General features: G+C 37.4%; 1 pseudogene; it reads left to right on the forward strand.

Moving 5' to 3' along the window:
- The first annotated feature begins 667 nt into the window (after nucleotides 1-667).
- Nucleotides 668-5509, forward strand: LOC116023386 (annotated as a pseudogene).
- Nucleotides 5510-6019: the final 510 nt, after the last annotated feature.

Consider the following 6019-nt stretch of genomic DNA (forward strand, 5'->3'; position numbering starts at 1 on the left):
TTTTTTTTTGCATTAATTAGTAACTACACCCCAAACAAGCATAGTTTCTGCAGAAATTTTCAGTCTGCCCAGTTAGAGAAAAAAAATTCAAAAAAATACTTCCGGGTGTCCTTTTACCTTGAAAATTTTTGTGGACATAGCCAACTTATCATTCTAACCGATCAAAAAAAATTTGAGGCAAAATATTATTCTCAAAAACACAGAAAACTCTGTGAATCCACCCTACTGAATAAAATTTTTTTGCGTATTTTTTGCTACACTCTATATTGTTTTTTGATTGATATCACCTTGATCTGCTGCTAGTTTTGTTATAAAAAAAAGAAAGTCAAGGAAAGAATATTGAAAACACAAAAAAAAACAAAAAAAAAAAGAAGGTGAAAAGCAGCATTTGGAATTCCTTGTCTCATATTGGTCATTTGTTTCTCCCAAATATTACCCTTCTAGTGAGTTTAGTCATTTTGGGTTAAGTTTCTTGACTTAGTCTTAAACTCTGAAAGAACTCCATAGGACAAGACTTGTTTTTACTACTTGAGTGAATTTTAATTGTGAGATCATTAGAGTGCTTTATTATACACGAGTGGTAAAATAACTAGTGATCACCCAATTAAAAGAGTGCAAGTGAGGGAGTGACGTGAGGTCCAATTCTCATACTTGGGGGGTTAGGAAAATGTCGGGTCCTAGTGAGAATGACGAGCAAGAATTAAGTCTTGACATGCGCCTTATGATGAGAGCCATGAAGGGACAATTCGCTAAAATGACCAATGCGATTGAGGGGTTGAATGGACGAATAGAGAGACTGGAGGGAGATAGGAGACCGAATCATCAAAATGAAGGTCAAAATGAGAGGGAAAATGAGAGGGTGAATGTGAGAGTTAATGAGAGAAGAGATGAAGGTGAGAGGGTGAATGTGAGAGTTAATGAGAGAAGAGATGAAGGCAAGAGGGTGAATGTGAGAGTTAATGAGAGAAGAGATGAAGGCAATACAAGTGAGGAAGATAGGGGAGAAGAATATGATGAAGGCAATACAAGTGAGGAAGATAGGGGAGAAGAATATTATAGGAGAAGAAGGAGAGATAATAGAGGATATAGGAGGGATAGAGATGAGGAAGATGATGACATTAGGAACATTAACGCACCTATTCCTAACTTTATGGGTAAGAGAGATCCTGATGTTTATTTAGAATGGGAGAGGAAGGTAGACAGAATTTTTGATTGCCATAACTACTCTGAAAGAAAAAAACTTAAGATGGTGATACTAGAATTTAGTGATTTTGCTACTCTTTGGTGGGATAAAGAGGTGTTGGATAGGAGAAGGAGTGGGGATAGAGAGGTAAGGAGTTGGAGAGAAATGAAGGTGTTGATGAGAAAGAAATGGGTCCCTGCTTCATACCAACGAGAATTACATCAACAGTTACAAGAACTTGTACAAGGTAGAATGTCTGTAGCTGAGTATGACCATGAGGAGCAAAAACTCTTGACAAAGCTTGGAATTGCAGAAGATCCTGAAACTACTATTTCTAGGTTTATCAAGGGGTTGAATTGGGACATCCAAGATGAAATTGAAATGTGTCACTACTTGGATTACGAGGAGGTGGTTCAAAAGGCCATCCAAGTAGAAAAGAAACTTAAGAAAAAAAAACTAAGGGCTCAGAACTAGAGGTCAAGTAAAGAAGTGAAAAGGGACTTCAAGCCCAAAGGAGAAGCGAGCAAGTCTATTAACAAGGGCAAGGACAAAGTTGATATTGCTACCAACCATACGAGCAACACCAAATGTTTTAAATGCCAAGGTAGAGGCCACATAGCTAAAGATTGTCCTAACAAAAGAAATATTATTTTGCTTGATTCAGGGGAATTTGAGACTGATCCAAAATTTGAGGAGGAATCTAAAGTTCCTAGTGGAAGTGAAGATGAAATTCTAAGCCCCGCTGAAGGAGATATGCTGATGGTGAGAAGATTGTTAAACTTGCAAGCTAAAGGTGAAGAAGAGCAAAGAGAAAACATATTTCACATTAGATGTCACATTCATAACAAAGTGTGTAAGCTTATAATTGACGAGGGCAGTTGTACTAATGTAGCTAGTACTGAGCTAGTAACAAAGCTAAGATTGAATACAATTGAGCACCCTATGCCATACTCTCTACAATGGCCAAACAAAAATAGAGAAATCAAGGTTGACAAACAGGTGTTAGTTCCGCTCTCCATTGGAAGGTATACCGATGAGATTTTATGTGATGTAGTTCCCATGCAGGCTGCACATGTGCTCTTGGGGAGGCCTTGGCAATTCGATAAGAAGACCATCCATGAAGGTTTTAGTAATAGATATTCATTTGTACATGAAGGAAAGAAAGTAACTCTTGTACCTTTGACTCCTAGTCAAATTCATGATGATGAGAAAAAAACAAAAGAAAACGAGGAAAAAGAAAAAAATGAAAAAAATGAAAAAAATGAAAAGAAAGAAAGTGAGCAAAAGAAAGAGAGAAGGAAAAAGACAAACATATTCTGCAAAAGAAAAGAAATTGAGAGAGTTATTGATGTTGGACAGTCTATATTTCTTATGCTTTGCAAAGGGTCTGTGCCTCAACTAGATAACCTTGAGCATTTGCCCAAGGCTATTTCATCTTTGATGCAGGTTTTTGAAGATGTATTTCCAAAAGAGATTCCAGGTGGCTTACCTCCTATGAGAGGAATAGACCACCAAATAGACTTAATACCTGGGGCTCCTATTCCAAATAGACCTGCTTACAGATGCAACCCCGAAGAAACTAAAGAAATTAAAAAACAAGTGGATGAGTTGATGGAAAAAGGACAAATAAGGGAGAGCTTAAGTCCTAGTGCTGTACCAGTATTGCTAGTGCCCAAAAAGGATGGGTCATAGAGGATGTGCGTGGACTGCCGAGCTATAAACAAGATCACGGCAAAATACCGCTTTCCCATTCCTTGTTTAGATGACATGTTAGACGAGCTACATGGTTCATGCATATTTTCTAAAATTGATTTGAGGTCTGGGTACCATCAAATTAGAATTCGTGAGGGGGACGAATGGAAAACTGCATTCAAGACCAAACAAGGTCTATATGAATGGCTAGTTATGCCATTTGGACTCACTAATGCACCTAGTACGTTCATGCGTTTGATGAACCATGTGCTTAAAGATTTTATTGGCAAAAGTGTAGTGGTATATTTCGATGATATACTAATATACATCAAAAGCTTTGAAAAGCATGTTCAACATTTGCATGATGTTTTTTCTGTTTTAAGAACTAATAAATTATACGCAAATTTAAAAAATGTGAGTTTTGCACCTCATATGTTCATTTTCTTGGCTTTATTATTAGTGCCAATGGAATTGAAGCAAATAGTGCCAAAGTCCAAGCTATTAGTGAATGGCCAACACCAATGACAGTTAGTGAGGTGCGTAGCTTTCATGGCTTAGCAAGTTTTTATCGCCGATTTGTGAAAGATTTTAGCACCATTGCTGCACCACTAATAGAGGTGATTAAAAAAAATGTTGGTTTTCAATGGGGTAACAAGAGCTAGCTTTTAAAATACTAAAAGAAAAATTAAGCTCTACACCTGTTCTTGCCTTGCCTAATTTTGAGGCAACTTTTGAATTGGATTGTGATGCTTCAGGAGTTGGAATTGGAGCTGTCCTAATGCAAGGTGGCAAGCCTATTGCATATTTCAGTGAAAAACTGAACGGGGCCGCTCTTAATTACCCGACATATGACAAAGAGTTCTTTGCTCTTTTTAGAGCCTTGGAACACTGGGAACATTACTTAAGGCTTAAAGAGTTTGTAATCCATACTGACCATGAATCTTTGAAGTATCTTAAAGGTCAAAGCAAACTCAATAGGCGCCATGCTAAATGGGTTGAATACATTGAATCTTTTCCATATGTTATTCAATACAAGCATGGTAAAGATAACGTGGTGGCTGATGCTTTGTCTCGTAGATATTTTTTATTGACAACTATGCATGCTAGATTTTTAGGATTTGAGCATTTAAAGGAGTTATATGCTACTGATTCTGATTTTCAAGGATTATATGGGGAATGTCAAAAGGGAGCTCATGGGAAATTTTATGTGCATGATGGTTTTTTGTTTAAAGAAAATAGATTGTGTATTCCTTGTTGTTCTATGCGAGAACTTCTAATTAAAGAAGCCCATGGGGGAAGTTTGATGGGCCATTATGGCATTCATAAAACTTTGAATATTTTGCGTGAACACTTCTTTTGGCCAAAAATGAGAAAGGATGTAAATAAAATGTGTGATAGATGTATTATTTGCAAACGGGCTAAGTCTACAAGTCAACCGCATGGGTTATATCATCCTTTGCTTGTCGCTAAACATCCTTGGGTTGATTTATCCATGGACTTTGTTTTAGGGCTACCGAGAACCAAAAAAGGCCATGATTCAATTTTTGTGGTTGTTGATAGGTTTTCAAAGATGGCACATTTCATTCCTTGCCATAAATCTGATGATGCTAGCAATGTTGCTACATTATTTTTCAAAGAGATTGTTCGTTTGCATGGGATGCCTAAAACCATTGTTTCTGACAGAGATGTAAAATTTTTGAGCTATTTCTGGAAAACTCTTTGGGGTAAGCTTGGTACTAAGTTGTTGTTTTCTACTACATGTCACCCGCAAACTGACGGGCAAACTGAAGTTGTCAATAGAACTCTAGGAACTTTGCTTCGAGTTTTAATTAAAAAGAATTTGAAAAGTTGGGAAGAATTGCTGCCTATTGCTGAATTTGCCTATAACAGGCACACACACAACACTACAGGTTTTTCCCCTTTTGAGGTGGTTTATGGGTTTAATCCCTTAACTCCACTTGATTTGATGTCATATCTGGTGAACGAGTATCGCAATTTAGATGGAGCTAATAAAGCTGACATGGTAAAGAAAATGCATGAAAAAGTGAGAAAACAAATTGCTAAGAAAAATGAGCAGGTGGCCAAGTATGTGAACAAGGGCAGGAAGGAGGTGATTTTCAATCCAGGGGACTTCGTATGGGTCCATATGCGGAAAGAGCAATTTCCTTCCCAAAGAAAATCTAAGTTGCTACCCCGTGGCGATGGACCGTTTCGTGTGCTTACTAGGCTCAACAACAATGCTTATACATTAAAATTGCCAAGTGGGTATGGGATTAGTTCTACCTTTAATGTTGCGGATTTATCTCCTTGTCCTGCCAGTGAAATTGATTCGTGGACGAATCTTTCTAAGGGGGGAGGAGATGTTGAGGACAACTATGAGGATGACAAAGAAAATAGTCCTTTGATCTTAGAGGGTCCAATGACGAGAGCAAAGGCGCAGATATTTCATGAAGCTATGAGTGGCCTTATTAAAGGAATAAGTCAAGCTAATCAAAAATATGAAGATGGAGTTGAGTTGAAGGTGGTCCATCTGATTCACACAATTTGAAGAATAAAATCGAGTGGGGGTTTATACCTTATAAATCAACACTTGGAGTATTTTTTCATGCAAATAAAAGTTTGAGATTATTTTGGTCCGTATTTATGTTATTCAATTTGTAAAGTCCAAATTAAGCTTATAAATCCTAAATTCAATTAGAATTTAGTTTTATAAACTTATTTGACTTAGTTATCCTATTCTTGTGGCTAGTTACATCTTTTTGCTAGTTTAGCATTAGAATAGCACTTTTTGAACTTAAATGCCCTGATGTAGGGACTAGCTAAAGTGTATAAATAGCCCTGCTTTTATTTGTGTTAGACAGACAATTTTGATAGTAGTAAATTCAAGAATATTGCTTTGGCAATTTCTTCTCCTTGAGTTCTTGAGGAGTATTTTGACTTATCTTGGGACTTTCCCTCCTAAGTGGCGTCTAACTCTTATCTCCATCCTTGGAGTGGCGAGACTTTGCACCACTACACTCCGACCTTTACTTCCATCACCCAACCGTTCTTCTTCCTTAGCTGGAGCCCACAACACTCACTCATTCCAATAAGCTGCGAACCTGCGTACCGGTCACGAACCGTAAAGATTTTTAAAGTATGTGT

Source organism: Ipomoea triloba, chromosome 6, assembly GCF_003576645.1.
Source record: "Ipomoea triloba cultivar NCNSP0323 chromosome 6, ASM357664v1".
Classification (NCBI taxonomy): Eukaryota; Viridiplantae; Streptophyta; class Magnoliopsida; order Solanales; family Convolvulaceae; genus Ipomoea; species Ipomoea triloba.